The sequence below is a fragment of the Larus michahellis genome, chromosome 1 (genome assembly GCF_964199755.1).
Source record: "Larus michahellis chromosome 1, bLarMic1.1, whole genome shotgun sequence".
Lineage (NCBI taxonomy): Eukaryota > Metazoa > Chordata > Aves > Charadriiformes > Laridae > Larus > Larus michahellis.
In genome coordinates, this window is record NC_133896.1 from 35,522,914 (window position 1) to 35,540,065 (window position 17,152).

A 17,152-nucleotide genomic window follows, 5' to 3' on the forward strand; every position below is an offset into this window, starting at 1 on the left:
GCTTCTGTTCACGGCCATGCTTGTGAAGCACAGGTAATTCATTATGTTGTAGAGATAGAGCAATCTGTCAAGGAGTGAAAGAAATTATTAGAATTCAATATATAAGGATAATTATTTAAGATAAGACTTGGGAGAAACCTGGTTTTTTTTAATGGGGGTATTAGGCCTATTTGCATGATAGGAAGTTGAAGAATGGAGGCCATGCATAGATCACATGGGTGTGAAAGGAAATGCTTGAAAAATAAGTGGGAATGTCAAGAGTGCAGAGAAAACTCATGTTACATATATATTAAAAAAAATGTTTAGAAAATAAATCTGCAAAGATTCCAGATAAGGTTTAAGCACCCTGAACATAAAAGATGAAGAAACACAGCATAAGCTATGCCACCCTTCATTTCAAGTTCAGTACAACAGGGTCTCTTGTTTGATCTTTGTTGACCAAATCTCATGAAATCTCATAAAGCTTTCTTAATAAGTTATGTGCCAACTTTCAGTTAATTTGCACTTCTAAACAGAACTAAACTACTACCTCCTTCTCAAACATTTCACACATTTTTCAGTACCCAATAACATATTGTACATTATTATATAGGTTACCTTTCCATGCTTGCAGCATGCCTTTGGCTACATACAGCTGTGCTATGTACCCTTGACAAAGTATTGAACTTTGTAGATTTGTAGATTTAAGAAAAAGTCCAATATTTATTTCAAATTTGGAGAGTTTCCTCAACTCACCTGCCCTTTGTACTTGCCAGGTCATTGTCTTAAGCATTAAAATCTCTATGCAGTTGCTTCTTTTCATATAAATGATTAAATATTCTTGGTTGAGAGAGGGAAACCGAGAAACTATTCTGAAACTAGATTTCACTCTTGTGAAGGACCATGGTAATGCTGAAATCTATTCTTCAGTTAATATTTATACATATTATATATATGGAAAATGAAATTCAATGGGAGACACAGAGACAGACCTTTTCTGATTGTACAGCTGTCTCATGTTTTGGGTATTAATTTGAGACCAGAGGCAGTGAGGTTTGAAAAATATTAGTTAATGGAGGATGGACAGGTCTCACTTTGGAAAGGAAAAAACATTTTAATGAGGAAAAAAATCTAGAATGTATGTTGTTTTGAACTATTTTTGATTGATTTGAACTTTGCAATAAACTGTTCCTCAGAAGGATCTTCTCCTGTTCCACTTACTGCCCAGAAGTTTAGTTCTGAATTCCTGAGAGTTTACTAACTCCTCGGAACAGAAAAGCATTTTTGCTTTCTTTTTTACTTTCTCTCTCCAACTCCAGTGTCGCTGTCCCATGTATGTACTGACACCATACTAATAATATCACAAAAATTTACAAAAATACCAATAGCATTCTGTAATACCCTGAACACAGAGAAGTCCAGAAAATAACTACGTTAAATAGGGCAAACTTCTGACAAAATTTACAACTAAATTTGCTGTGAAAGGCATTTTTTCTCATTAGCAAGCCAAAGAGCAAGGCATTTGTTAAGATGAAAGATAATCTTTCTTACTTAATAAAAAACAAATGTAATAGTTGTGATAACAAAAGGGACACTCCAAGAATGAAATTACCACATATTTCATATTTCTGATTCTAGCACAAACATAACTTCTCTTCTTTATGCTACAAATCACTGTATATTTTTCCCCAGTTCTTATGGGATATAAAGAATAATAATGGCTTGGAATAAAATAACTTTTATATTCACTCATTAGGAATAAAAGGATAACGTTAATTAATTCTACTGAATATTTTTCCATATCTAAATCTACGCTCACTCCTGATACTTTGATTTTTCTCCTTTAACATAAGACTGTGCTTTCACCGGACCTGATCAAACTCCAGTATTTTTAGGTTGGACTTTACCTACTGAACATAAAAGGTTCAGGTTCACAACCTTACCATGTTGTGCATAAATATACAGTAAAAGGCATATTTATGCACCTCATTTCACACCAGATTCATAAATTCAGTTTAAGATACACGGTAATGCTAAGTGACGAAAACCAAGAAGCAAAAACATGTGATAAGGGAATATGGGAAAAAAATGCTCTTCTGTCCAAATGTTATAAGGTGATATTTATGACTGACAAACAGCTGACAGGAATATACCTCGCAGTTTTTCTTCATCCATTAGGAATATGCAAATGGTTAATACAAAAAGGTTCCAGACCATTAAGCATGCCAAAGTCAACAATAATTTTATTAAATCATTTCAAAATCTGTCAGGAAGGCTATGCAGTGTCTGAAGGACAAATCTTATGTACTTAAAACGGCTTAGTGGCATCATGAACAAACTATGCTAGAAATGGATTTCTCAGGTAACAATAAAAATGCAAACACTACAGCTTTAAGCTGATAAAACCATGCAGAAAAATCCTACCCACGTATACAATGCAATATTTTGGCTATAACTGACTCTTACTACAACTGGCTTTGAACTTTAATTACAATCTTTTCAACCAACTCTTTACACTCAGGTTTTAATGTTCTGATTTTTTTCAAAAGTAGGAAAAAACACCATGGTTTGCAAGGAAACTGAAAAACTATTTCATTAACCCATGACCTGTTAGCCATTATTATTATTTCATGTCTTCACATTCCATTCAAATCATCACACTCCACTGGAAATATGTTTTCTCCTGTAATTACTAACATCTCTTGAAACAGTAAAGCTTCTTTGAAATAAGCAGACCATCGTAAAGAGCTGAACAGTACATACAATATGAAGACTCTCCTCTCCCCATTGCTATTGCAAATGAATGCTAGAAATAGTTCTGTATCCCCAGCTGATACTGTTTTTTCAGGCTTTTCTTGTATAAACTGCTACGTAGTTTATTTCTCCTTGGCTAGAGGTCTGTATAATAAAATAATGGCCAACAGTTGATGACAAGTTAGCCATCACAGAAGTAAAGTGAAAACTGATCAACCTTTCATCTTTATAGAGGATTTTTTTCTGGATAATGTTGAAGACCAACAAGGTGAGGAAGCTTGCAAGGCTGCTGTCTGTGCTGTTTCTCTGTCTCTATGTGTAAACCGAAACCAAAAAAGTCCTTGAGCTGTTATATGTATATTTTATATAGACGTTATGCATATGTTCTATGTATGTTGTATATATAGTAAATAAGCAGGGCTACATATATATGGCAGAAACACCAGTAGCACATTACTGTAGCTGAGGTGGTCACTCTAAGCCATCTTTAAAATTAATGGACAGAAATAGACATCTCAAGGGCAACTAATTGGAGCAATTTTGGATTACATGTTTAGCTGAGACGAAACTTTTCTGTAGTGTCTATTTACTCCTATTGATTTGATACCATAACTAAGTGAATAGCTAAGACTTAGGTGTCTCATTTTCAAACACTTAATTTAAAGCAAATACATACAATCCTGAAGTGCATCATGGAATATACTAAATTATTTGTTCTTTTCATAAAGAAACATGACAGACATGTACTCTGGAAATTGCATATCTGAAGGGAAAGCAATCAGAATTTGGAACCCCCAATGCCTTTATTTCATTTTTCACTTGTCATAAGCAATTTCATACCTCTTATCACACCACACATCCTTCTACATTCTTTTTACAGATTTGGAGGGTTTTATGTGTTTGCGTTTTCAGAAATTCATGAGATATTTACAACTTTAAAATACCTCTTTTATACATTGGTATAATTATGTTTCCTGCTTTGCTCTACATTCTTTTGCTAATAATTCATATCACTGTGGTTGGCTTCTCACCATTACTGACCATAAAGTCAGATTGCCAGAGAACTAACCAAAAAGCTCCCAGTATTTTTTTCCAAGGGCATGGTGTTAAATTTAATGTGCCGTTTTTAACAACCAGTTACCTAGATCATTCTGCATCTGCTCGGAATCAGCTTCAGAAACATTTTGGTACAATGCTTACATCCACATATCTGTCCTTTTCTTTATATGATGTTCTTTTGAGTTTTTGATGTGCGTAAATAATCCACAAACAGAAAGAAAAAAAATGGTTCTGGAATTGTTTGTTCAAATTCATTGCTATGTAAGCACTTATTTCATAGATTTTTCTATCCAAGTACCTGCCCCTTGTTTTTTTTATTGCTTTTATTGCCCATCTGGCATAATGCTATTTTTACTATTACCAGGCTTCATTACAAATTAGAAAAGTTACGGATAAAAAGCTATGTCATAAAATACGTTGATGTTTAATATGAAGCTTTGCATTCACAGCTTTTACAATATACTAATTCTGTGTTAATATAGCTTATAGTGATAGAAATTCAATCCTTAGCAATAGGAATTGCCAACTTGTTAACCAGAAAAATCAGCCTTTTCTTCCATATAAATTACTGTTTCTGTAGTTTTCACAATTTATTAAATAAATGTGGGTTCAACTGTTACTGATCCTGTACATTCTTTCTTTAAAGATGAAATTCAAATTCAAATTACAAAATAAGGGGGTTCTAGAAAATAATGGTAGACTTATTATCTATGAGAAGAAAGGCCAAATCTATTTGTAGAATGACGTTACCTTACACAGGAAGCAAACAAAAGCTTCGCTTTACATTTCTGAAGTCAAGAGTGCCACTCCTTTGTTTACTGAGACACATCCATTGAAATGCTTTCCTCGGCTTCGGCCATAACATGTAAAAAAACCCATGTTGTGTGATACTGCAGCTGATGTATTAGTTAGCAGAAGAATGTTGTGGATATACAACATCCATAGATAGGAAAAATGCCAGAACATTTACCACAACTACTGGCAAATAAGGTATGAGACATTTATGTCATCAAGGAAAATATCTGCTGTCAAATATTCATTCCCATTTACTTGGAAATATGGCAGTTACTTACATAAAATTCTGAGCCAAATTCAGCTACAGCATAACTTGGCTTATTTACACAATTACACGTATAATAATTTCTCCTCATTGGAGTTTCTCAAAATGGGATTTCTGCTTTTAAAGGCACAATGAGACCAACATTATAATTTCTGCTCTGAATCGCATGGAGCAGGAGGCCGAATGTAGCTCTCAGATAAACAGCTCTCTGACGTTGAGCTGTTCCTCTCCTTTTTATTAATCTGTGTTTTTCCTCCCCTCCAAAAAATGATTCACACTCATCCTGACAAGGGTTTCACAGAGTCTCCCGAACACCTTGAGTCAAGACATCTGTTGTGTGAAGTATATTCTTTCCTTGATGAAGAGGATTAATAAAAAGGACATTTCATCACCAAGTCTCACAGCAGCCCCTTCCAGTCCTGGTGAGTGCATTTTGGCCATCTCGCTTCACCCACAGTGATATTTGTACACTTCATCTGAGCGTGTTTCCTGCCTTTTAAGACACAAGGACAGAGAAAGGTTTTCCCAGTTTCACTGTCAAGTAACACCACCTGCGGAGAGTGCCCGATTACAGCAAAAAACAGTCTTTCGTGCTCTCTGAAAATATCACATCAGCCCAGAAAAAAAAAAAAAAAGAGCTTTGGCAGCTAGTTGTTTAGTTCCAAGGTGCTTTACTTTTATATAAGAACAAAAACGATGCTTTTACAATCATGTAGGGCCAATATTTGTCTCTGTTGACTGAGGTGAAGAACTGCACATAGATGAGGAAATTAATTTAAATGATGTTGCCTCACGATTTAGCATCTCCAAGGCAGCAACTTACAAAACAGTAGCAAACAGAATCTGAAGAAAGCCATTATCTTAATAAATTATTTGATTGTATGGCTAAGGCTGATCATCACCATCTTATCTATGCAGATCAGAGATCTTTTTAAGCAAGATAGTGTAAGAGTCTTTTAATGCAGCATACACATACTTCACTTAAGCCAAGTTCATTGAGTTTGTGCTAGTAACCTGCCATCGGAAGAAGAAGTACAGCACTATTTCTCCTACTTAACGGCAGAGACCTGGATTTTTCAGGTTCATCAGCATGTGATTGCGGTTCTCGGGGCTACAGTCTGAAAGAGAGGTCTTTATAGTGCAAAGCCCTCATGATAGATTTGTTCTCAGATCTTCATCTTCAGATGTTAATGCAGGACGTACAGCTGCCATTCAAGCTTTTCCCACTGTCTTCTTTGCTAGTAAATAATGTACTTGATTCCATACCTTTGCCACTTTATATGGCTGTCAATGCTCTAAAAAAAACCAGGCCAGTGCCCTTGCCAGAAGTAGATAGAGTTATAGTGTGGGGATAGTCAAAGGAATTAAACGTGTTAAAGTTATACCTTACCCCTTCTTCCCAACTTGGGTTCTTGATTTCTCAGCAAACAATTCTCGCAGATTTGCTCATCCCCTTGAAAAATTAGAAAGAATATTTCTCAGAGTCGTGTCCGTGGGATTCTAAAAACAGCAGGCTGATGATTTACTTTGCAATGACAAAAGGCCTGATCAACACTCCTTCACTTCAGGCCATTATTCTGTGAAGTACCTCTTAGACTAACTCTCAGAAATCATAACAGAACTGAAAGGTAAAAGCCCTGCATGGAGAATGATCTGACAGTTCAGTCCTTTACAGATTTGCATTTCTACTGTAGAAAATGCACCTGCTTGAGGGTGTAGTCTCAGCACTAAATTTGTCGTATTGAAATAAATAGTACAAGCATGTAGTTGATAATCACCTATAATGTTTAAAAAAGTGATTTACCATTCATTTAAATAAACATAGCACAAAACCAACAGCATGGAGTGTTGTGAGGAAAATGACATGAAAAGAGATTTTTTCAAGGCGCAACACTGATGTTCTGCATTTTAAAAACACAGATGAATTTTAATATAATTACAATTATTTTACTTTTCCTTAGGTTTCACATGATACAATATGTATTGTTACTTTTGTTTTGTAAATGTGCCAATTGCAAAGTCTCTTGTCATTTCTATTGCCATTAGTGAGTTGTCTATAATAATTTTCAACCAAAGACACATAAATAATAGGAACACTAAGACTAAGAGTATATTTCAGCAATCTACAAAATCATCACTTAGAATAAAGCGCTAATGTAAAAATCTGTACCCACAATAAGAAGTAATTAAACTGCTGTGTTTCGTTGTTTATATTCTGAATGTATCTGATAGTTATTATTTTATTGTACTTTATGAATACATGGTCTCAAGGCCTTTCAAAGAAACAGGATGACATTTATTTTCATATTTTTTAAGACAAATAAATTTGGACACCAGGGTTAGCCAAAGATTAGTTCATTTTTTAAAAATCAAGCCATTTTTCTGTTTTACTGATGTATCTCTAGGCTCGTTTATGATTTTGATCTTCTATTTAAAACAAACATCTGAATAAAATGCAGTATCACAGTATTAACATTCATAGCCCTTCTTAAAGATCTGTTGTTGGACTAGGATCAAGGCATTACTGCAATCTTTATTGTATTTATGAAAGTCCTATTTAAGACTCCTCTTTACCCATTTCTGTAGTTCTGGGTTTATATAAAATGTTCATAGTTTTTTCTTTGTACCTCTGTTTTTCTGTTTTACTTTCTGTTTCTGCTCTGGTGTCCCTGCAGTGTTCCCATTCTAATAAAATCCACTAAACGTGTATGTGGAGCAGAGGGTAAAATCATAATTTACTTCAGCTGTGAATGGGAAAAGCAGGTATTTTCTGCCATCTTTGTTGAATCCTTGTTCATGAAACCAGCATGATGTTATCTGCCTCTGTCTCCTTATCTAGTCATGTTTGAGCATTTTTTTGGATTAGGAGAAAATGAGCCCAGCAGTAAAACCTTATCTCAATTGGCTATGTCTACAGTGCTAAATAAAATAGGACTAGAGACCAAGCTCAAACCCTGAACCCAAACACTCATACTATTTAATTATTAACACACTCTCTGGTATGGTTTTCACCTGTACCATCTACCTATCTCCAAGAAAATGCTTGGGATTGCGTGAGCCAAGCCACTCCGGCACACAGAGCTTTCTCCACCCTGATATCCTCTACTAACCTTCTTCCCATCCCCGCTCACTTCCAGCAAGTCTTGTACCTCAAATACACCCACATGCTCTGTCTATGACACCCCAGAACCTATAACAGATGCCCTCGGCATCACGCTCTGAAAACAAGACGCCAGGGGGCTGCAATGTTCTTTCATTATTTCTAACATTTTAACCGAAGAAAAAGTAAAGAAAATGCAAAGTCATTATTATATTGATGGATTGAAAGATACTATCCCAGGCACTGGTCCAAGGTTAGGAATATTGCATGGATGTGTCCAGTTTATATCAGTCAGCCTTAGAGCTGAAGAGGGCTCCCTGGCTCTTTACAGGTTTGCCTGTTTTCAAGTACAGGTGTCAGCAGTTGTTGCCAGAGTGGGGGTGCAGGTCAGCGCTACTGGTGATGCAGAAAGTCACTGAACTTGGCAAGGTTTAGCTATTCATGAGTAACACATTCTCAGTATGGAGAGAGTGTAGAGGGAAGGTGAATAGGTATGTTTGACCAATCACTTTTTTTTTTTTTTTTTTTTTTTTAAAATCTAGAGAGCCTTGTTCTTGTGCTCAAATGCTAAGTCCTTTTCTTAAGCTTAATAATCAAGCAGGGCTCACCTTTCTTAAAACACCTGATGCTACCTACCCTTTGAATGTAGCCCATTTCATAAATATATTGCAGGGAATTATTTATTTCCCTTCAACCCCAACAAACTTAAATCCACAGCTTTCATATCTCAAGCAAATGCCCTACCTACAAGGCTATAGCTTAGCTTGCAGCTGTCAGGGATACTCAAAGCACCCCACTAGAAAGATTAGATTTGTATCTACTCCATACATTCACATTGTTATTTTTATTACTATTATTTTGTTTTAATCCCAAACTTAATTTAATGTGCATAAATTGTCTAGGGAGCAATGATTAAACCCCATGTATATATATTGCCTTCCGTCAGAATACTCCAGCCTCTAAACAATGTGCCAAGTGCACACACCACAGTAATCACATCTCTTTTCCCAACCATGGTTTCTGAAGGAAGAGGTTGTGGCTTGGCAGAGGTTGAACTCTCTGTTGCCAGTCCATGAGACTGTCCGATGTACAGTTACTAGACTGGATCCTTTGGGAAACAGTCTTTAGGTTTCTACATCATAACACAATTCAGATGTAGAGAAGGCAATACTGCTCAAGACCAAGTAATTCTGCAGTCATATATGTACGTGCAAAGCTTTAGACCAAAAGAGACGTGCTAATTGAATACATACATCTCCAGAGTTACAATTCACTGAATAGTATGTGCCTTCTGATATTTAGATATCTTGATCTGTTTCAGGTGTGGAAAGTAAGGAATGCAAAATTCAACTTAAGACCATCATGCAAAATCATTTCTAGAAGTCATAGAGAAAGACACTGCTCCATCAAAATACTATAAAGGCTGCTATCTGAATCAGAATAGCTGCAGGGAATAGGGAACCCAGACCTGAAGGAGGTCAAAATTATATTCTTGGTTTGCGTAGGAAATTGAAGCAGAAAAAAAAGTGCTGGGGGGAAATCTGCCTGGCCTCTGCAAATGCAGCAAAGGATCATCAACTTTGGAAGGAATTGCTATTTGTTTTTTAGCATAATTTTTATGGTGTGCTTCAAACATAATTTTGTGCATGACTCAACCCAAGAGTATTATTAAATCAATGGTTGACTACTATTGTGAATGGTCTCAATCAAGAACCAGCATAAACTACATAAATTAATGAAGATGCTTGTATTAGTACACTTAATGGAGAAGTTGACCTAACTACATCACGCAGTGAAGTAAAATATTTCACTCTCAGATTTACATCCTGAGTTATTTGAATGAATAACTTTTATCCTTTCTTGAGTCAATAAGTAGCTAATAATAATAATTACCAGGAGCAACTTGCAGCTTGAAAAAAACCCAACCCAAACCACATATTTGTACCTTCAAAAAGGTTAATTCAGAGCTTAATTTAAAAAGACCATTGTCAAAATAAGGTAAAGATAAGTATGTGAATAAGGAGAGAGTAAATTGGCTGCGAAGACAAACCTTGGATATGGTTGATACTGTGCCCCATTTGAGTATAAGAGATCGTGACGCTTACCAGAGAGGAGAAGTTCTGAGATGAATCCACCTGAAGTGAGGAATTGTGGGAAGGAAATATTGAGGAACTCTGGGATAGATGAGTTTATTTTAATATAGATGTCTAAATCTTAAAACAAAGAAAACAGACTGTGGCAAAAATAGTCAGATATGTCACTAAACCCAATGACCAGAGGACTACAGGGAGTGACTGCCATGTCGCCATATTGTCTTTGTTCATACAGTCATGTTACGAATTTGCAACGCATCAGCATCTTAACATTTTTTTTTTCTGAATCTGCATTTATGCATTTCAATTCTTTAAGTCGAACAATTAAATTTTGTAACTCCAACATTTGGTGCATTTGAGGAACTAGAAATAGTCCTTCTCCCCTTTCCTGTAACTGCAGTAATTTACTAACATGATGCAAAATGAAACCTACTCCATATCAGACACCCTCATTGTGCCAAGTGTTCCCAATGGTATCCTTTAATTCTGCTCTATCCTAAACCGATGAAGGACTGTGGCTAAGGCTGTTGTCAGATGAGCGGAGATGAGTAGAGATAATGATGATGTTGATGATGATTTGACAAAGTATAAATTCCTCAAAAAATGCATTTTCAGTCACTTCAAAATGATGTGAGTGCAAGCCAAATGTGCTCATTACCAGAATTTTGAAAATTTCATTACACACAAATGTAGAACTATCATTATGCCTGCTTAATCTAGCACTTCTGACATTCACACAAAATTTGCCAGTCTCTGCTTAAATTCCCAACTTTCTCCCAGATCCTAGGCTAGCATCCTAACTTCAGAATACAAAGCAGAAACGGGAGATCATATTTACCTTTTACTGAGCTTTTGTATTAGTGCTTTTAAATCCAGTGGCTCCTGAAGGGTTTCATGAACCCAATGCTGTCAAGCTGTTGCTCTCTCTGGCTCAGGGATGATGTCTTACACAAAATGGAGCACCTCCAACATACAGATATCCTATCCATAGATTTCCCATCCTTTGCTTGCTCCACACTCCACCTGTTACAGTGCTTGTCTGAACTCGGATCTATTCTCTTTCTGATGGAGGGTAGGAATCTGAAACAGTTTATTTCATATGTTAAACTAATACCTTTTCCCAAAGCTAGAGATATTCTGAGGGTAATGCAGGGAAAAAAAGAAGATAAGACTTCTGCTACTTCTGCTAGAATTGTTCTTCGCTTTACAAAACCGTTCACAGCTTGGCAGTTAGGATTAGAGGATTTTCAGTTTTAATTCCCCTAAGGTGAAGTGAAAACTAAACCTAGGCTGCACAACAGAGGCGGACATTCTAACACTCCAACAGAAAGAAATATGCAGCTTTGTCCAGCAGCTTTGTCTGGATCTGGTACCTCTTCTCCTTTGCTTTTTCTTACCTGTGTTCCAAGAAAACTATTTGTACACAGCCACACAATACTTTGACCTCAAACTAATTGATTTTTTTTCCCATCAGTCTGGGACCTAAAGTAAAAAAAATAAGAAAGGAAACTCAACCCACTGGCTTCTCAGAATGTTTTTTTTCTATTGTTTAATTCAGAAGCTAAATTGAAAAATCAATCCTTTGCACAGCCTTAAAACATAATCAGTCTCATTGACATAAATGTGCTGAAGTACACAAGTGAATTGAAAACTATATTCCTGTATTATTGCTGAGATCTGTCACAAGTAATTTGAGAATCACTTATCGATCTTTCATTATTAAGATCTAGAAAAGCACTCATTTGCTAATCTGGGCACTTCTGACTTAATTCACAATAAAAGCATTACCATAACACCACCTAAGTGAAACACTCAGAAAAACACCAGTAAATTATCCTAAATGTTACCCCAGTATAGAGAGAATTTTTCCCCATCTGAACTTTTGGTGTTTGGTTTTTTTTGGGGGGAGGGAGGGATGGGGGATGGAGGGTGGAGGCTGTTTGTTTTGTTTTGGTTTTTTTTTTTAGTTTTTTAAACCACTCTATCTTCATCCCTTTCATTTAGGATATTGACAGGAATGTATGACAAAGGATTAAACAAACACACTTCTCTAAGATGCAATATTAATTGTATAGTCATGTATGAATAACAAAATATGAGTGTTGGTTTATAAACAACAAATCAGTCTCATTGTGCTTGCTCTAAACAAATGTCTATAATTTTTCCATCTTTCTCTCCTTTAAAAATTCTCACTGAGACATAAATGGAAATTGAATTCATTATATATACATCCAATTTGGTCCCCTTTGAAAATCAAGCCTTATTTTATTTGATAATTCTAAATGATCACTATCACTACAAGAAGACTGGTAGCTAGGGTTTTTTAATGAATATTATTTCTTTTACTGTATTTTTGTAACTAGGGTTAGCTAAGTATTTGATGAAGGCTGTAAGAAACAGAGAATATGGTTCTCGTACATGGGAAAAAAACCCACCAAACACCAATATTTCCTATCAAAGCAGAAAATAGCTGAGCATCAAACATTTCTACCTGTGCCAAGTCTGAATACACTTGGCAAACAGGTGTTACATGCAGGAGAAAAATATCTTCTCCATGAATATCACAGATCAGGTGCCAGCTATGGGCAGGTCTATGGTAGCCCTGCATTGCTGGCCTGGGTTCATTAGCCATAGCTTTGGACTTGTCAATGCATAAAGCATCCCTGCTCCTGCAGAGCTTTATGGAGGTTCAAGCCATCTGTAAGAGGATTCTTTATACCTTATACCAAATACGAGTGGAGCAAAATTGTGCCATTTTTTTGCTTCTATTGGATATTACATCCACACTACAGGATCTATTCAAAGCACGCTTTTCCAGTAATAGTCCGTATGGAGTATGTAAAAGTAGTAACCTGCACTTAAAGTATACTGAACTGACCAACAAAGTTTTAAGTCTTTATGTTTAGGGGCATAAGTTGATGGGCAGGAGAATCGGGATGATATTTCTCTTACTATATCTAAAGTAAAATCAGGAAAGACAACACAATCCATGTCTTTTCCGTCCTTGTCATCGCTCAGTGTTGGAGACTATAGGAGAAAGTCCATTAGTCTGGAAATTCCTAAGTTCTCATCCCTAACTTAATGGCTTTTTGTTTTTATTTTCTTAAGCTTAACTAATAATGTGCTTATCTAGTGCAGAACTATCAGCCAAAATTGGAAGCCTGTGACAAGTTGTGCTACAGGCCACAAACAGAGTGGATATAATGAACTATTAAACAGTCAAAAATCAGCTAAAGGCAGTATGATAAATCTGTTCTGAAGCCACTAATCAATTTTTCTCTCAAAGAGGATGGTAATATACAAACAAGGGAAAAGTTAGGATGGAAGTAATTTCATTTAACTTGAGATTCTTAAACTGCAGATGTTTATATCTGTACTAACACCCTGGGTTGTCTTCGTAGTGAACAGAGACAAATGGGCAGTTCCAGAACACAATTCCTCTGGCTCATTTTAGACCTTTTTGATGAAATTAACTATATCCTTCATTTATTAAATTAATATATATACTTCTAACCACTGAGAATGAGAGTAGCCTAGATGCTTTGGCTCCGATGTAGCTGCTACATTGCAAAAGTTCCATTTGGTCATATGAATCTCACATAAAGTAACTGAAATCCAAAATGTGTCTGGCAGAGGCTCCCCCCCTGCAAGTGAACTCTTTAATGTGCAGTATCTGGGACGTTGCTGACCTTTCCTATGACCTTCCTGCGCACACAGAACACTACAAGCCCTTTGGAAGGGACTGCTGAATCTCACTGTATCTGTCATCACAGCTGATCCCTGTTTGAAAGATGAAGGAGAGGAACAGCAGCTTGCAATCATAGATACCAGGTCAACTTACCCATTCTTTGCTCTCAGCCAAGATTAGGTATATTTTCTATCATCAGATATATCAAAATATATTTTTACTTCAAATTGTTAATTGGTTTTATCAATTATTACTGAGCACAAAGTCACCATACTAAGAAACCTAAGTCTGTGATGTTCAGCTACCTCAGATTTGTGGTAGGCTCTTGAGAATAAAAATCCTAACAAAGCTGTATTCAAAAGCTTTGGCCATTCTAACTGCAGTAATTGTAAAATGTTCCTACATTCCATTTTATGGCCGTGCTGATTTTATATAAAACCTATATCCATTGTTCAGTGATTTGTATGGAACAGAAATATCTGTAGATCTATCTGGTTAATGTGCAGGCTAATGGGAGCTACAGGGTAATAGTCTGCCCTTAATTCACTGACTTCTTTCAAAGATCCAGCTGTCTGTGCAGCCTATTAATCTACTTACGAGTCAAACCATTTCTGAAGTATACAGGCACCACTTCCAGGCTTGCTAGAATTTGTTTGCATCTCCCTGGTTTTCTTCAATGTCAAAGTGCTATCCACAGCATCAAGCTATTCTATTTTAAGATGTACTTTGAGAAAGGATGCCCTTATCAGGAAAGATTTTGGGATTTAACAGGAAAAAAAATTATACATCATATCCAGCACAAATGACTTAAAACTTAATGAAAAATAATTATATTAATATTAAAAAAAATGTAAGTATGTTTCATATCTGATACCACTGTTCTATAGCATATTTTCATAATGGAAAATCGAAAATATTAAGAGGACTCTTTCGGACATCATCTGTGTCCATGGCTGATCCAAACTACCTGAGTATATCCTACACAGAATAATGGGAAGGGTCACAGACAGCTAAGGGTTCTCTGCAGAGATCTTTTTGTACAGCATTTCTTCTCCTCCTCTTTGAGCTGTTGTCTGGTTTTCAATTGCCAGGCCTTTGTGTTAGGGTCTGCAATTATTTGGTAAAGCATTAATAAGCTTTATAAATAGGATAGGAAAAGTAACCTTTTCAGCCAGTGGAGATGCGCATAGCTTAAGATTGTATCTGAAAAATAGCCTTTCAGAGAGAAACAAGGCTTTCATAAATAATTTTTACTTCTTCAAAGAACAATTAAAGTACACAAGACACAGTGTACCATCACGAAAAGTGGGCTAGCTGGGATACTAAAACCGATATACCTGGGCTCACATATTCTAATTCACAGACAAAGGATAGCTAGGATTATCTTTGCATACATTGAAATGTCCCTGTCAAGCCACGGCCTTTTTTTGATGACTCGGTATATGACATATTTGATGGCCAAAATTGTTTATGATGTACCTAGTGTATACAATTTTTAGACCTTTAGTTTCAAAAGCTAATCTTTTAAAAATACTTTGGCTATGAGAATTCCCATTTGAAAAGTTGCACAAGAAGCTCTAAGGCCTCTGTTACCAACGACCTGTTGTAATTCTTGTCACAGTATGTAAGGTTCTTATATAGCTTGTTTGTTCTATATTGGGGTGGCTAATAGCTGAGATTTTAGTCTTCCTCCTTTTGGCCTCAACTTCATCTGTCGAGGAGCACTGGCTGGCTGCCACTGCTCTGCAGCTGTCTAGGCTCTGTCTCTATAGCTGTCCTGTGTCAGTAGCCTCCCTATGTAGCCTTAGTCCAACCATAACTTGGATTGTGTCATTTGCTATTGCTCTCCATTTTTATCTGATGGTTGGATTCAAATCTCCTCTCTGGTATATTAGCCGGTGATCTTCAGATTAACCCAGTGCTCTAAAACAAAACAGGTGTTGTGAGAAATAAAAATCTTTAGGATAAGGGACAACGGACTTCCCTTCCCCTGATATATACAATCACTACAAAGGAAATGAAAAACTATGTTTACAAGAAAGTATTTTATTCACATGGAACAGGTAAGAAAGACACTCCGACACCGAATTCAGAGTAACCTTCTACATCAACAAATGCAGTCTCCAGTCTCCCATTATTACAGGCTACCAACTTAAATAATCCTTAAAAAACCACACACATAAGTATCGAGGGGTTGCTTCTTCAGAAGTCTCCTGGTGTTGATTTGCATGTTGGGAGAAGGACCTGTTGGGTGTGTAGCCCCAAAACTTAAACATATCGCTACATCTGAAAAACTTAAACAAATCACTACGTCTGAAATCTTTTATAATTTCTTTGTATTGCAGAACTACATTTTTTAACCTAATCAGTAAAGAAAGTAAATATATGACATATTGAGGATTTTTCCAGTTTGGAAGCATGCAAAGCGCTAGTAATCAAAACACACTTCTATTTGTTATGTATTACCCACTTTGAGAAAATGTGACTATCCCAGAGGTGAGCTGCAAAGAAAACCATGATTTTAACAAGACATAGAGGAAAGAAGTAAAAGCTCTTCGTGTATGATTTTGATCATATAGTCCAGTACTTTCAACACAATGAATAACAAATGAAAGTACTGAAGATTAATTGTGCTTTCAATGTGCTCACAATAGTCAAGATGTTCATGATATTCTGTAGACCAAGTCAGGAGTTGGGTTTTCACGTTACCTGGAGTGAAGAATGTGATCCCATCAGAGTATGCTCATTTATGCTTAAGTTTCTGCAAACTAATGTACTCTTAAGGGCTGTATTCATACTGTTAACAGCTGCCAGTGTTATAACATCTGCCTGACAGGATGATTCGGACTTAGTCCCTTAAGTATCCCAGCTCTCATACAGTCAGTGGGTTAAGTGCCTCCACAAGGAAATTCTGAAACCTGAGGGAGGGAAGCCTTTCCTTTTCCACTGGTGGTACAGCAAGCGTCTTTGGGAACGCTCAACCATGTTTGTCTGAACACTTACCTAACTCATGTACCTACACAGAACAGACACCTTCATCCCCTGAGATTCAGAGCACTGAATTTACTTTTGAGCACAAGCAGATAATGAAGGATGCCTCCTTTTATGCACAATTAGGGAACCTGACCAGAAAGAGATGCTAAGACCTCCCTCTGTCTACACCTCTTACAGGAGTTCCTGAATGTCAGAGAGTTATGTAGCCTGAGACTGAGTTGGGCTATTTATTCTCCACTTTTCCTGTTGCGTCTGGATCACAGTGTAGAAAAAGACTGAAACATTCAAAGGATTCATGGGAGAGAGAAAAAAAAGTAAAAAAAGATCTTCTTCTATCCCAATGCTAAGGATGCTTCCCTGGGAGAGAGGCATTCTTACTTCTCACTCCATATATTGCTTATGTATTATTTGCACCAATTAGGGCA

The 17,152-nt window shown here is 36.4% G+C and overlaps 1 long non-coding RNA gene across 2 annotated transcripts in view; it reads right to left on the reverse strand.

Annotated features, from left to right (window-relative positions):
* The window catches only part of LOC141736555 (uncharacterized), a 78,752-nt gene that overhangs the window by 54,485 nt on the left and 7,115 nt on the right, over nucleotides 1-17,152 (reverse strand). Inside the window, exon 2 of one of the 2 annotated variants that reach the window (XR_012584996.1) lies at nucleotides 6,243-6,305. The exons of the other annotated variant lie outside the window; for it this stretch is intronic. This is a non-coding gene — a long non-coding RNA (uncharacterized LOC141736555). The remainder of the gene's footprint in view (nucleotides 1-6,242; nucleotides 6,306-17,152) is intronic. 2 annotated transcript variants of the gene reach the window in all.